Source organism: Varanus komodoensis, unplaced genomic scaffold (genome assembly GCF_004798865.1).
Source record: "Varanus komodoensis strain SLA01 unplaced genomic scaffold, ASM479886v1 scaffold11, whole genome shotgun sequence".
NCBI classification, from domain to species: Eukaryota; Metazoa; Chordata; class Lepidosauria; order Squamata; family Varanidae; genus Varanus; species Varanus komodoensis.
Window position 1 is genome coordinate 33,554,180 of NW_025335317.1, and position 16,369 is coordinate 33,570,548.

The 16,369-nt window shown below is 44.8% G+C and overlaps 1 protein-coding gene across 1 annotated transcript in view; it reads right to left on the reverse strand.

The window, feature by feature from the left end:
* CACNA1G (calcium voltage-gated channel subunit alpha1 G) overlaps positions 1–16,369 on the reverse strand; it is a 385,442-nt gene that overhangs the window by 205,390 nt on the left and 163,683 nt on the right. The gene's annotated exons all lie outside the window — the stretch shown is intronic.

Below are 16,369 nucleotides of genomic sequence, written 5' to 3' on the forward strand. Positions count from 1 at the left end.
TCAGGATTCTCAAAGTGGTGGCCTTGATTTTGACCACTTTGCTTTGGTTTTTTCCAAGCTGTTTTTGGACATGATCAAACTTAGCGCACAGTCAATGTGTGTAGCATCTACACCTGTTTATCCATGTGTCCACAGCAAGCAGGTTTCTTGCCTGTGCGAAACAATATTCTCTTGGTGAAAGAGAGGGCACATTTGTATATCAGAAGAGCTAAGGAGTCTGTGTCCTGGTTCCTCTGATTAAAAAGGCAGCCACTAGTAAAACCCATGCATTTCAAAAAATGGCTTACAGAGAAACTTCTGCTATAACTTAGCAACCAAATGGTTTATTACCTATGGAGGGTAGAGACGGCTGCTATTAAAGGCAAATTCCACAGACTAAAAAGCAGTGTTGTACAATGTTTGATACTGAAGGTAATAAACAGTCATCAAGTGATATTAAGAAGTGCCAAAAAGGAGGGAGGCAGTTCATCTGGTTTGCAGACCTTTTAAAGACTAAATTGGAAGCTGTTCTTTAATTATTTGTTAAAAGGAGAAAAAAGAAATGGGGGGGGGGTAGAGCAAATTTAGGGGGAGCTACACAGTCACCCTGCATTTAGGTATTAAAAAGCTGGCTGCTCTAAATTGTGTTATATTAGAAACAGGGTTAAAGTAAAAATAACAGAATTCTATAAAACCTGACAAAGCAGCCTATTTATTCTTCACTAACAAGTCATCTTAGTATTATACAAAAGCGCACACACAACACAAAACCAAACATTTCCACTAAACAAGAATCCCATATTGTGTTTGCCATGCAAGCTTGTCGTCCGGGTCCCTAGAACAAAATGGTTAAAACGGACATTTCCAGCCTAAACCACGGATCGCATGTTACCCTGGCTAGTGAATATGTGGGGAGAGAAACACGTTCACTCCCTGGCCCTTCCCTTCTTCCTTTCACAAGTCCCTCAGACTTCGTATGTTAGAAGAATTGCTGAGGCACAGGCTGGGCTTGGCCGGGATGTCAAGGAGCGGATCAGTTTTTTGACAAGATGAATGAAAGGGCAGGTGCAGATCACACAAGGAGACTTCAGGAACACAAGGGGGTTGTGTGTCCCCCTAGTGGGCATTTTGAGTGACTTCTGTGCTCCAGCGGTTAAGCCCACAGCCACTAGGCTTGCTCCAGGGCCTTCTGTGCAAGAAGACGCTACTGGTGCTTGCGTTTAAAGCCAGTTCCTGCTCTTATGTTACAGGGCGAAAGTGAGATACTTGAAAAAACTGTTCGGTACATACTTGTAACATCTGGGGAAGGCATTCATTGTTCCTGCTGCTGTCTGGAAGACTTCTCTTTCACTCTAGCCCATCCTTAAGGCATTTCTTGACCATAATGGCTGTTACCGCTCCTTTGCAAGCTCAGATTGTGCCTTTGTCTGGCCAACATACCACACAGGCACCACCTAAACCTGAAGACCTTCAGGCTGAAGGAAGTCTTTGGAGCCTAGGAGCGGGCCTTCTGTCACAGCGACCAAATCATCTTATTGTTGTGCAAACATCCCAGAGGCACTGTCAAGAGAGATCACTAGGCCGACCCATTACACCAATGCCTACGTTCGGTGACATTTGTCACTGGCGCAAAGCATTTGCGAAAGGAGTAACACACTCATTGGCCTCCCTCCTTTCTCTTCCTCGCTGCCACATTACGATGCAGATCACATCTGGCGCCATGGTCATGGTCTGAAGCAGAAGCAGAATCATGATGCTTGTACACCTTGACATGAGACAGGACAACATGGGACAGTTGTGGGGCATAATACCGCCACATCAGCACAACAGCCTTGCAGAACGCTCGCCTTCCTTTTGGACTTACATTGGATGGCACCTCTCTCTTCACCACATCCGGGCAATCTCTCAAGCGATGTTGCTTGAAGAAAAGGCAGCCACGTTCCTATCACTTCCCACAGGTGCTCTTACATTTTCCAAATCCCCGCTTATAACCAGAAGAGCTACCACCTCGCGATGCTGTGGCCTAGCTCCATGATCGCTGCCCATCGCTGAGGCAGCACCACGCATGCCAGCAGGTAGAGAAGCCATGTGCCATAGAGGACTTCTGACGTGCTGGCTTTCTGGTGTGTTCTTTATGCATATTTCATACATGACATGTATTATATATGAAATAATACATAATACATTTCATAATATGTATGAAATACACATATTTCAGTTGAGATTTCCCTGCCACCATGGCTCCAGAATCCATTTTGCACGGGCAGCTATCAGGAATATTCTGGATATTCACAGAGGCCCAGGAGCCACCAACTGGGCTCAGACAATTGGCAGGAAAAGAAGCTGAGATGACATCTTTAATGATTTGATCTACAAGTATTGCGTGTTTATTTTTGTGTCCTCATTTTTATCCTTTTTGAATTTTATGTATTGATTTATTATTTTACTTAGTTTTTTTATTCCTTATGACATGCTGTTAAATGCATTGCTAACTGTATTATTTTAACTAGTGCTGTGAGCCACCCAGAAAGTCTTATGGCTAAGAGGTGTGGCATAAAAGTCAAATTAAATAAATAAATACAGACGGGCCAGAAACAGCAGCTGCATGATGCTGCAGCCTATGACGGTCCTACAGCTCTTGGGATGGTTCTCCACAAAGTGCCCTCTGGTGGCCTCCATGTCCTAGAAGGGCAGGCTGGTGCTGAACCCAGACAAGGTTTGTGGGAGAGAGACTCTGGCCCCAGTGGGAGCTTCCAGAGGCAGTCCATTTCAGTCCTCCAAAGGGCGCCGGAGGGAGCACCTCTCTCCATACATACTACCCACCCACTTAGATTTTCCTGTGAAGTCCTCCTCCGAATTACCCCTTCCCCACTGAGAACATGGGGGAAAGGGCTAGGAGGGGGGCATTTTCCGTAGTGGCGCCCAGACTGTGGATTTTGCTCCCCAGGGACGTACTCCTGGCGTTGACTTTGCTCTCTTTTAGATGCCAGGTAAAAACTTTTTTGTTCAGACAAGCTTTTAATTTAAATTGTATTTTATTATTTATTTAAGCTGGGTTGTTACTTTTATGGTTGTAATTGGTTTGTTGTCTACAGTTTTATATAATTTTTATTAAGTGAGTTGTTTTAGCACTTTACTAATTTTATTGTTTTTACTGATTGTATTGATATGCTGGTCTCTGCATTTGTAAGCCACTCAGAGAACCTTCAGGTTACAGAGCGGCATAGAAGTTAAGTAAGTAAGTAAAATGGCCTAGAAGTCAACTCGGTTCCCAGGGCCTCGCTGCAAAGGAAGACAGCAATGGTTGGGAACCGGTAAGATTTTTAAATCCATTTTTAAATGGATAAGCCCTGGCAGGGTTCTGGGGCCTTGGCAGCTGCCTGATGGTGCCATGTGGTGAGGCCAGGCCTAATGCCAAGCGTTTGGACACGAATGAGCTTGGCTGAGATGGACGGGGTTGGTGTCATTCCACTGCACATGTAGCAGTATAAAATGCTCTGCAAAGACAGCCGAGGCATTAGCTCTAGCACATTACGTTGCTTGTCTGGCCTTCTTTCTAGCTTTGAAAAATGAAGCACACACAGTTATCTTGAATCTTGGCCCCTGCTTATTTCAGTCCCTCAACGGGTCGTAGCAAAGCTGTGTGCCCTGTAGAATGACCTGGTTCTTGAGAGCATTTCTTCCTGCTTTCATCCCATGGACCCCTTTCCCGATCATCTGCAGAATGCCTGCTTGCTTCTAGCCCTTCTCCTCTGTTTTTCACTCTCACCTCCTCCATCCCTTTTTATTGCATGCTGTGAGAAGTTTTGTTGTCCTCTAAGCTGAAATTTTATTATTGGCTCTCATTTAAAAAATTCTGAATGAAAGAAAGTTGCGGGGGCAGGGGTGGAGAAGCAATACATGTATTACAAGGGAGGGGGGAAAGGCACTTGTTATAGTCTGAAGTGTACTTCTGAGCGCGAAGGAATGTGTTACCTTTGGTCAGGATACCTTGAAAGGGAGTGCATCAAATGGGAAGGCATTTTTAAATGTGGAGTCCCCTAAACAGAGGCCACTGTGGTGCAGTGATTCAGAGTGCTGAAGTAGGCCTCAGGAGATCTGGGTTTTAATTCCCACCCAGCCATGAAGCCACTGGATGACTTTGAGCCAGTCACTGCCTCTCAGCCCAACCCACCTCACAGGCTTGTGAGGATAAAGTGGAGAGAAGAATCTTGTAAGCTACCATCAATTCCTCGGGGGTGGGGAGGAAGATGGGATATAAATGCAACATAATTAGGAATAAAAATAGTAAGAACAAAAACTAGTTTGTCGCTGTGTAGAGTGGGCTTGCTCAGGTCAATTCTAAGTGCTTTGGATCGTGTAATGGATATTTTATGTGTTCACTCCCTCCCAGCTTTTTCCAGACATGTTCATTCTGCTGTCGATCTACAATCTCCCAACCGTTTGTGTTGTAACACTGTATTTTATTAAGGGCTTTGCAGTTCATCATTGGCAAAGTTATGAAAGTCCCCAGCACCCACAGATGGATGCTATCCAAACAATGCCATGGCAAAGGAGCGGCAGCCTCCAAGACGATCCTGCCTCTTTCTCTTTGTTGCCTCCTCTCTCTGCCCCCACAGTGCTATATTTGGGATGAATTTTCCAAGCTGTAACCTAAAGCTGGCATCTGGAATTCCTATTCGCATAATGTGCAAATAATTCCTCAGAATAAAAGGCAGAGATTTTAGGATAATAAATACCAACATCACCATAAAATCTAATTGCATGCAAAAGCCCACCAGGCCAAAAGGGCCCACTCCTCAGGTCCCTCATGCTGCAGCTCTTGGACTTGTTTCTAAGGAGGCATAATTAAGACCGAACTCTTAGAGGCCTTCCTCGTCTTATAACAAATAACGAATTTCACAGAGTAGCAAGCTGCACTGGCAAGTCTTCAGGTGGTAGAAAATGAGGGCTGAGACTTGAGTTCTTCTGAGAACTTCTCCAGAAAGTTTGGGATGCTCATGTGTTTCTGTTCTTATGCCTTTTAACTGGTAATTATACTGTTTTTATATTGGAATTGTTGGCGTTTAATGTTTACAGTTCTGGGGTAGAGGGCTTCTGGATGAAGAGCAGTATAGCCATTTGAAAAATAAATACAAGATGAGTGTGCATTGTCCGTGTGTGGGGGAGCACTTTCACAAAATGTAACCCAGTTCAGCTTTTGAGCTGCCAACTTGAGTTAAATGTGTCTGGCTGTAGGAGTAAGAATGCTCTGTGGGTGTCTGTGGATAGCAGCTCTCTTTCTCCCCGTTTCCAGCAATCAGTACAGTAGAGATCCAAAGGGTGAGGCCAGCTGGCCACAGGCCGGCCACAAACCATGTCTGGCTGCCCCCGGGCTCCCAGCATCTGCCCCTGGAACACAAGAAAACACGCTCCGTGGACAGGTAGTGTGGTTCCTGCAGCACAGCTAGAACCTCATTCCTAGGGCATCTCAAGAAGCACTGACTGAGGATTCCTGTCGGCTGCCTGGAGTGCCTTCGGAATGACTTTCCTGCTCTCGTGAGGGAAGAAAGAATGACGGAACCTGTTTCTGGAGCACATTCTCTTTTCCTGCTGACTACACTGGGGTGTCTGGGCTGGGGCTTTGGGACTTGGTGTTCACTTCTGCTCCTGCAAGCAGAAGTGTGAGGGCTCTATGTAAGTATGCCTGTCTGAGAACGGCCTCCTGTCATAGACCAGGGCAAAGAAACGCTGCCCGGCTTATGAATGGCTTCATACCAGCTCTGTGTCATCATGTAGCACTGTAACAGTGCCAGTCAGAGGGAGGGGAAAGTCAAAGGAAACGAGTGGAAAGCAGGAGGCAAGGGGGCTGCCAGCCTCTAAGACTTCAGGGAATGCTGCCACCAGTGATTATTCTACTGCCAATTTCATCCCTGCTCCCAAGGCACCCCAGTGCCGTCACCAGCTCCAGACACCAACCAAAAGGGGTGGCGGACCCTTTACATCTATGCATGGAGTAGGCTGACACCACTGCCATGCATTTCATGTTGTTTTAAGTCCTGCAAGAGCCTATTTGAAGAAAATGGTGCATTGCAATTACAGGATAAGCAGCTAACCTTCTTTGAAATGCAGTGGTTCAGATCTCAGCCAACTGATGTCTTGAGCCAGGAATCAGTACTGGTTGTGTTAGATGAAATACTTAACCCTCTTAAGTACTGGTACTACATAGCATCTAGTTAATTAGTCCCAGCTCCCAGCAAATGTGGCTCTGCCTTAAGAATAAGGATGCATTTCTTGATCCTGTTAGCAGCCACTGATTGATCTGCCCTCTGTGAATTAGCTTTTTCAGGAAGCTGGTTATACCCACAAGAAACTCACAGGTAACATCGGGAAGCCTCTTAACATTGAACTATGTGTTACTACATGCAAAATCCAAAATGCAACTCTGGTGGCGACTGCTCCTAAATAAAGGAGCTTTGCAAAAGCTGCAGGAAAGAAGTGGAGCAACCGGGTGCAAGAACGGGAGCTGTTGCTGCTGGCACAAGGGTGAGGATTCTCTGGAGGGGGCGATGCAGCGTGTGGGGGAGGTTAAGGGCACTGCAGTTTGTTCTGATTTTTTATGAGAACTTATGAAATTTGAACTTCCTGCACCTAATGTGCAAACTGGAACATGTTTGCCCAGCAAGAACCACACTTTCAGAATGTTGTGCCGCAGTTTGCAGCTCAGAATGCATAAATAGGAGACAGTATGCGTAAACACGCATGAAAAATCACTTGCAAACCGTGCAAACACTAAGAAACATTCATATGGAAGTGCCTATATTAGAAGACATGTGCTTGAAAATGTGAATGACTCATTATGTTTATTGGGGATGCGGGGAGAGGGGAGAAATTTGCAAATTGTTGTGGAAATGGGCCACAAATAGATTATGGTCAGTACAAGGAGAAATTGAGTGAAACTAACCTATTTCCCCATCCCTACTTAATGGAGCCACTACCAAATTGAATAGGCATTTCTCATTTCCGCTGCATATTTATTTATTTGATATCAGCCAGAAACCATCCGATTCAGATTCAAGCCTGCACCTCTCATCCCCTATGGTCGTAGGATAGCTCTAACCCACTCTGTGCAACAGAGAGCCTGTGGGGAAGGGGAGGGCAGGCAGCCAAGGAAGGGTACAAGCCAATATTCCACACAGAACCAGAAATACACACCCTTCTGAATTCTTAAAGTATATTCTGCTTCAGTGACGCTATAAAATCCAGCTTTCTCCAGACTGGTGCCCTCAATATGTTTTGGACTACAAATTTCATCAGCCTCAGCAACCAGAGCAACGGGCAAGGAGTATAGGTATTGTGAGCCGAGTGTCTGGACAGCAACATGTTGGGGAAGGTTGCTAGAGTATGGGGCGCTCTTCTGACCGCTCAAGTGATTTGAACCGGCTCATTGCTGTGTACCCCAATTGAACAGCAACAACCCCTTCTTTCTTTCTTCCTTTTCTTCTTTCCCCATTATTCCGCCTGAATTCACCACAGACTTCCTAAACAAAGGCAGATTTCCTCTTCCTTGAATGATAAATAATAATAGGTTGTAGGAAACAGAGATGACTTTAAAATTATATGAAAGAGAGCAAGGCTGACAGGAAATATTCAAGGAAGGATTGCAGCAGACCCTTCAAGACAAATGGAGACCATCCCACACAGAGCGGCATGAACTCTCGTTGTTTTCTGCACATGGCTAGGAGTATGATCCCTCAAGCCTTCTTTTTGTATTATCTGTCTCCAGATGACATTCAGGGTCAATTCTGAAGAACAATTAAACTGGCTGAAACCTTCATACCTGAAACCAGCCTCAAGACCCATGTAACAAAAGGGATTTTTTTCATAAAGTACTTGAAATGTAAATGTCTGACACTGTATTAAAGATTTAAGAAAATTTAATTGCTTAGTGATATCAAGCCGATAGAGATCTTATTCGGAAGCTTCATTGGTTTAAGTTGGGGGTGGACAACTTTTGGCCTTCCAGACCTTTGTCCTCAAATCCCATCATGCTGCCTAGAGTTGATGAGAAATGTAGGCCACAACATCTGAGGGCCACAAGTTGCACAACCCTGGTTCAAGGATTACTTATTTCTTGCACCTAAGATACTTGGGGTCTGTAGGTTCAATGAATGCATTGTGCGCGCTGAATCCTTGAGACAGAGGAAGATGAGCTTTGTATTGTGGGTGGGCAGGAGTGTGTAAAAGGAGAGGGAGGGAGCTCCCTTACAGTGAGGAAGGCTTCAAAGATGCAGGCAGGCCTGCTTTTCCACCTTCTTCCCTCTGTTCCACTCATAAAGATCTGGCGCTAATCACCTGAGTCTTCTCACATTCTTGCATTTCATGTCTGCATTCTACTTGCAGAACATGCTGTTACTCGGAACCTCTTTTGCCAGTACATGTGAACAGATAATGAGGTTCAAATAACACTTTCTCAGCAGTCAAGTTGATCTGCTTGGTATTCCCATAGCCTGATATATCGAATCACTAATTGGTTTTGTTTCCCCAATGTTTGTCAGTCTATTATGACTCCTAGAGGACATTCCAAGATGCAGGCTGAGAAAAGTGACCCTGGGTAAGGACAAAGATGAGCTGTAAGGAACCATGGCAGGAATGATGCTGGAAATTCGGATGCTGGAATGCATAATTTACATGCCTAGTTCCTGGTTATTACAACCTTCACAGTGCAATCCTATACATGTCTGGGCAGAAGTGTGTTCCATGTAGGTGTGTAGACCATTGCAGTCTTAGCCTTGCAATCGGACAGAAATATCAACTCAAAGTAGAATGTTAATCAAAGTTCAGGTAATAGCAGTGGGAAAACATCTCTATCTTGCTTTCTCCCTCAGCCTCATTTTAAAAATCTCCAATTCTTTCTGTTCCGAAATTTGCAAACATTGTTTAAATTCTTTAGAAAAAACAAACCAAATAGAATTTCCACTCATTTGCATTAGCACAGTTATTTATTCAATTTATATCCTGCCTTTTTTTCCTTTCAAGGAACTCCAGGCAGCTTATATAATTTTCCTCCTCCTCTCAATCTTATCCTCACAAACGCCAACCTGCCAGAGTCTGTGACTGGCCCAAAATCACCCAGTGAACTCCAGGGCAGGTTGGGGTCAAGAGCCCAGATCTCCTGAGTCCCAGATCTCACACTATTCCCAACAGTGAGAGGACCCTCTGTCTTGCACATACTTACCATACGAAACATAAGAAGTTTATGTGTGGGGGGGATCCCACATTTGGCACCACGAACATGGTTGAATACATAACTATTTAAATCCAGACATTTATATCCTAAGCTCTTAAACCCTTGGCTTGGTCAAACAAATCTATCAATTCCATTCCCTGCTGCCCTCCCCCACCTGTGCTGGTAATATTTTAATATCAAATTGCAAAGAAATTTGTGGATTTTGATACATTCCTGCAAAAGAAGAAGAAAATAGCAAGGTTCTTACCTATCCCTATCTGTTAGAAGTAGCTCATCATTAAGAATAGCCAACACTTTGAGATGAATAGCCAACTGTGACATGATCCCTTCTTCCCTCCCAGCTCTAAAAGAAATTCACCAACTTCCCAACTTAAACCGGCTCTCCTGAAATGCAAAACCATTAATTTATATTAGTTCCTGAGATGTAAAATATCTCCTCTGCACCCCTGCAGTAGTTTTGGCCTTTCTCCTGGACTATCAGGATAGGAATTGCAGACTTCCTTTCAATGACCAGCTACAGCCCAGCTTGCCATTGAGAAAATAATGAGTGTACAAAGAAAGGTCCTCTCCACTCTCCACTCTTGGGACACCACGGCTCATGCAACGCCAGAAGGGTGAACTTCTGGAGCACAGTGCTCCCGGGATTAGCTCCTCAGCACAAGGGTTCAAAACCTCAGGCTGGGTATCCAGTTCAAAACATCTGAAGTATGCTCGATCTAGCCTGGGAAAGGCTGCCCTAAGGCAAGGGCTAGAAGCCACCTTCTCAATGACTGACTGACCCTGGGGGAACGGATCCTGGCTCGAGCAGAAGATTGATCAGCCATCTGATCTTTGCTTTTCTTTGCCCTCTTCATCTTAAACTGGAAAGGCGCCTGACAGTTTTCTTCCACCCCTCCTTGGCAGACTTGAAGCAGATGACACCACCATAGTCCAAGGATTGCTTCCTTACAAACATGTCCAAGCTAGACAGCAGTGACAGATGGTATGGTCAGCAACCATTCCCTGTTAGATGCTTCAGGACGCTCAGCCACAGACCCTGCATATATCCACCTCCCAGATGGCACCCATCCTGTCAATTGTGACCACTGTGTGCTAAAGCTGAACAAGTTGAACATTTCTGCCCACATCCAAGAACTCTGCATTGTAAGGCACATCTGTAGCCATCCTGAAACACCCAACTTGGCCTAAAAGGCAACTGGTATAGTAATATCCCACAGTGCCAGCTCTGGGAGGGTGGACTGAAGCCAAACAGCAAAATGCACCCCTGAGGAAAGGTGCTGCCAGCCCTTAAAAAACAGACTTGCATTACTCCTTGGTTGAACTGGCAATGCCACACATCCCACTGGGTGGGAATCTTTAAAAATGGAAATTCTAAAGGCACAATTGCAAACAATTCCAACAAGGGAAAGAGGGTAGAAGGCAACATAAGAGGCCCATGGGGCTTCATAAAAAGCTTAGAGATGATCTGATCAATCTTGGCTTTAGCAAAGCTTTTGACAAGGGGCCCCACAATATTCTGATTAGCAAACTAGCTAAAAGTGGGCTAGATGGAGCATTGATCAGGTGGGTCCACAGTTGGCTACAGAATCGGACTCAAAGAGTGCTCATCAATGGCACCTTCTCAAACTGGGTAGAAGTAACAAGTGGTCCTGGGCCCAGTGGTCTTCCACATTTTCCTTAATGACTTGGATGAGTAAGTGCAGGGAATGTCATCTGATTTGCAGATGACACAGAACTGGGTGGGACAGCTACTACCCTGGAATGCAGAAAGAAGATTCAAGGCAATCTTGATAGGTAGAGTGCTGGCCTGAAAACAACAGTGAAATTCAGTGGGCTCAAATGCCAAGAGAAAGAAACCAAATGCATTGTTAGAAGATGGGAAGTATTTGGCTGAACAATACTGCAAATGAGAATGATCTTGGAATTGCTGTAGATCACAAGCTGAATATGAGTCAACAGTGTGATGCGGCTGCAAAAAGGGCAAATGTTGTTTTAGGCTGCATTAATAGAAGTGGCACCACCTAATCAGGAGAAGTACTAGTTCCCCTTTACTCAGCACTGGTAAGGCCTCCTCTAGAGTCCCGTGTCCAGGTCTGGGCAGCACAGTTTAAGAAAGATGCAGACAAGCCAGAAAGGGTTCAGAGGAGGGCAATAGCGATGATCTGGGGACTGGAAAGAAAGCTCTGTGAGGAGAGATTGAAAGAACTGGGCATGGTCAGCTTTGTGAAGAGAAAACAGAGGGGAGATATGATAGGACTCTCCAAGTACCTGAAAGCATGTCACAAAAAGGAAAGATGGGATTTCTTCTCAATCATCCCAGAGTGCAGGACACAGAATAATGGGCTCAAGTTTCAGGAAGCCAGGACCTGGCTGAACATCAGGAAGAATTTGCTGATTGTTAGAGCAATATAGCAATGTAGCCAATGGCTTAGGGAGGTTGTGGGCTCTCCCACACTGGAAGCATTCAAGATGCAACTGGACAGCCACCTGAGAGGGATGGTTTGACCTGAGGTCCTGCACAGAGCAGGGGGTTGAACCTGATGGCCCTCTGGCCCCTTCTAGTTCTACTGTTCTATGATCCTGTGCTCCCTCTCATGCTTTCCACATGTTGGGAGTTAGGAGAGCAGCCTCCTGTGAAATGATCCTGTTGCCCCATGTGTTACAGGGGCTCGGGCAGGCACGCTGTTCTTACTGTGGTGGACACAGATCTTGGTGCTGTTCTAGGGGCACCACTTGAAATAACAACAACAACAGCAACAACAACAACACACACCCCCACGGCTGGATAGAATAGTGGAACAAACATTCTTGAGTAGGCAGAGAGATGATAGATATTTGCTATCTGCCATTGATGAAGTTTATGTATAATTGATACTTTTTATTTATGCTGATATTTGAATATTTACATATTTGCATTTATTGATTTCAGGGTGTTCTTTCATGTTTCTCTTTTTGTGTTTGTTTCATTTTGTTTTGAGGAAATGCAGAATAGTGGAAGAAAAGGGAACAGGAATGGTCAAATGCACCAAGGAAAGGAGGAAGCATTTTTTTCAAAATGCTTCAAAACAGTGCATCCCATATCAAGGGCAAGTCCAGTAGCCTCCCCTATCCCCATTCGTTCCCCATCAGCAATTTTCAGGGTGGGTGGAAGGGATTTAAGAACTCTGGGAAGGGGTTAGGCTTAAAGAAGAGATGGCTGAAGGCTTATTCTTTATAAAATATTACTTTCTCACACATATGTTTGCCACTTTGAGACAGAATAGGACTGTAAATAAAAAATAAAAGGATGGGGGAAACAGCCACTTAAAAGTTTGACCCCCCCCCCCATACCTACTCCAATCTCTAGGGAATGTTTTCATTCCCTACCCAACCAACAACCAACAGCAACAAAAACTGGGGTAAACCATTTCAAGCCAGTGAATGAACTCATGTGGTCACACATTTACAGGCATGCCAGCCACAGAACTCCATAAAGACAAAGCTGCACAATTTCCATGACTTTCTGACACAACAGACTAAAATTGCTTCCCTCCAGGCAAATCAATGCTGCTAATCTCATCTATCTTTTTTAACAACCCTGCAGGAAGGTTTAGGGAATTTGCCTAAAACCACCTAGTAAGAATCACCAACAGCCAAATCTAATGCTTTCTACTAGATCACAAGAGCACGCAGGCAGCCTACAACAGCACTTATAAATCATTGAATTAGGAGGTTTAGGACTGAATAATGAGAATTCTGTTCTGATAGAGCCTAACCTTGTCACATATTCTTGCATATTATGCAGAATAAAGATGCTATTAATCACCTTCCCATTAACCTATTAAACAGCTTGACCCTTTCTACCAGTCTTGGCAGTAATTTATTTGCTGTGCATCAAACTAAGCTATAGAATTTCCATTGTTGTTGCCATTCAAGACCTCCATAGTTTTGTGGTACAAAATATACCTCCAGGAAAAAGAAGGGAGGCAGAAGAGAAGGTATTGTACTGGCTGGAAGTTTCTTATTGTTTCCTAAATTTATCAGAGGATGCTTTGATCAGCATAAGACACCCTGGAGCCAATAAATTCCAGGCTAATATTACATGTTGCCCTGATCAAAAAATCTCATGGTGGTGGGAAAAGAAGGGCTTAGACTGGTAGAACTCAGGGTGCCACATTAATGCACAGATGATGGAAGTGTCCGCTCCCCACTTTTTGTTATTGTTTCCCTCCTCTGACAAATGAAACTTCGAGCCCTTTCTACAACTAATGGGATTTTGGAGATACAAAGTGCTGATGGCGACTGCTTTGTACTTGATGTTTTTTGAGCTGACAAAGGAAAATGCTTCAATTAGCCAGGGCGCAAGCAGTCTTACTGAATTTTGGCTACTGCTACAACTTTGGCTGTAAACACACTCACAAAGCGTGTACAGGGGGACAAGCAGGGGCAGCCCAAGTGTGATGAAGGGACTCTGGTTAACCAACTCAGCACAGGGTACCCAGTGATCCAAGTGTAAAGAGCTTGCAGCTGCATGATGCATCAACAAGCGGATGTGGCCCTTGTGGGTGGACAAAACTCCCTCCCCCCCAAACCCCAAATCCAAATTCAATTGCAACGTGCCTTTGCAAGTACAGAACATTGCCTGGTCCCTTCGCTGCCCAAAGTCACAAGTAGTCAGTCAAAGGGGATCTGCTGTACTGGAAGGCACAGTCAGCAAAATTGCAACCCCCCGTTATGGAGTTACTATGCAAATACCGTGCTTTTAACTACCAATGGTAATATTGCATTGCTTTATACTGCCTGCTTCCTGTTCTTACCTTTGACCCGGATGTAGTAATACAGTCCTTCATGACTCCTCAGACTAACAGCCTGCAGTGTCATCAGTTCTATAATGAAACACCCCCCAACCCCTCACTTTAACAAGAAACAGGATGGCCCAGGCCCTGGCAGTGAAGATGGAGCCATGCCATGGCAGAGTCACCTGTGCATCCCGACGTGCAGACCCACGCGTACTTTAGGGAGGAGGGATAAGGCAGGACACAGACAAGTATGTCTAGAGGGAAGCTTCCTTCCCAGTCCAGCATATGGCAATCAATAGAATCAGACATGAAAGAACCGCCTGGCTGTCGCGCCTCTTCAGAAACAAAGCGTTCTTAGCTCTCTGGTGCGCATCCAGCCCATCTGATATTCCGTCTTCCTTTGTGGTTTTTGCTGATGCTTCAGAGAAGGCAGAGAATGAGCAAAACCTTAGAATGGGATGGGGATCTTTTCCAAATTCTGGGTAGACTTCTCTTGAGGTGTTAACATGCATCATACAACACCCTTCACATAATTAACTCAGACTTGAAACTGACAAGCATTGTAGATTCTTTTCTTCTAGACAAATGGGCTCGCCTAGTGGAACAATTACAAATGTTATACAAACCTGAGGAAACAATGTGCCTAATCCCCCCCCCCACACACACACACACATTGTCACTGTGATCTGGGGAAGGTTCTCGGTGACAGTAGTCCATGGTAAGCTAAACACTGTGCTGAGTAGACTAAGACCACTTTTCCAAGAAACTGGGCCTGACACCCTTCAGTATTCCACAGCATATGAATATTAGAGTCAGTGTCTTCACAAATGCTGCATTTTACAGACGCATACTTAGGGTGGCTTGCATGCACACCTAGAAATGTAGTGTGTGACTGCACAAAATGGCTGAGGACCTTGGTACATCAGAAACCACCAGTCTTCTCTAGACCCACCACCACCAGGTGATCAACTGTAGGGGCTTCCCTGTAGTGCTGCCACTGGAATTTGTAGCTCTTTCCCCAGGGAAGTTTGCTTGGCCCTGAGATGCTCGTATTTTTAGGGCCCAGTGAAAACTTATTACATTTCTATAGCACCAATGACCAAAGTTTTTTTTAAATCCTTCTAAGCCCTTTTAGGGCTGCATTCTTAAACTCCACCATTATGCAGTCATGTCACTCTTGTAGTTGTTTTGCAAGCATTTGCAGATTTCCTTTTTAAAAATGCTTATCGACACCTTGGATTTTATATCTGGCTCTACTCTGGGAGTTCTGTGTGTGCACATGCATTTATTTAACTTTATTTCTATACTACCAATCTTGTCTTGTGTCCGTGCGTGCGTGCGTGTGTGTGTGCAGGGAGGGAGGGAGGAATGTGTAGAACAGCACAACTGCTTTTCCATGGGTCTTACTGCTGGTCCTTCTGATCTCATCAGGGTTGGAGTCCGAGCCACTTTTCTGGGTAGGGGTTAGGAGAGAACAGGGAAGGAGTCTAGTCATTATAACACCATCCAAGAAGCTGGAGACTTGCCTTCTTCTATCTAATTTTGCATGAAGCACTGGAGCAGGACCAGGGAATATTTCCAGGCAATGTGGAAACCCAGTCACTGTATCCAGAATCTATTTGGCCTCTAAGCAGACAGCAAAATAGATGTCCAGCATGAAGGAAGCTGCATCTTTTTAAGATGCTTGCCTGCCATAGAAGAGGATATATGTACACTGATTGTATAATGGAAATGTTAAACTGTAGAGCACAGATGAGATATTTGACCCCAACCTGGAAAGAAGGGCTGACTTAGGTTGGGTACACTCCGATATTTGGCTACATAAAATAAGCACTGGGCTCTGTCATCACAACTTGTTAAAATAACTGATCTTTATCATTGTAGATCTCCTTAAAATGCAGATCACAAACATTCAGGGGCCAAAAGACTAAATGTGCAGACGGGATACCAAAAAAAATCAGGCAGAGAAGATGACAGCCTCCTGCTGCATCCCGGCAGTGCAGGAAAGGCACTGGGTTGAGAGCTACATCCACTAATGAGAATGTAGTGCTTAAGCTCCATTCCTATCATCCATTCCAGAAATAGGCCCTCTTGACAAAAGCAAGACAGGACTTTCAGGGTTCGGCTTTTGAGGGGTGGGGAGAGAAGCTTCAATAGCCTTCAGACATTAATTCCAGTGGAGGTGCCAGTTTAAAAGTCCCTCAGAATCTCTCTGACAGGAATAACCTCCTTTTCAGTTTTGTCTCTTAAACTCTCTGTGAGAGTCTGCAGGCAGAAAGAAAAAAAGCTCTGATGCAAAGCTCAGTGAAGGGATGATAGTACTCCTGTCTTGATGCTGGATTTTCTCCTAGGTCCCCACAAGGGGAAATCAGGGTTCAGAGGT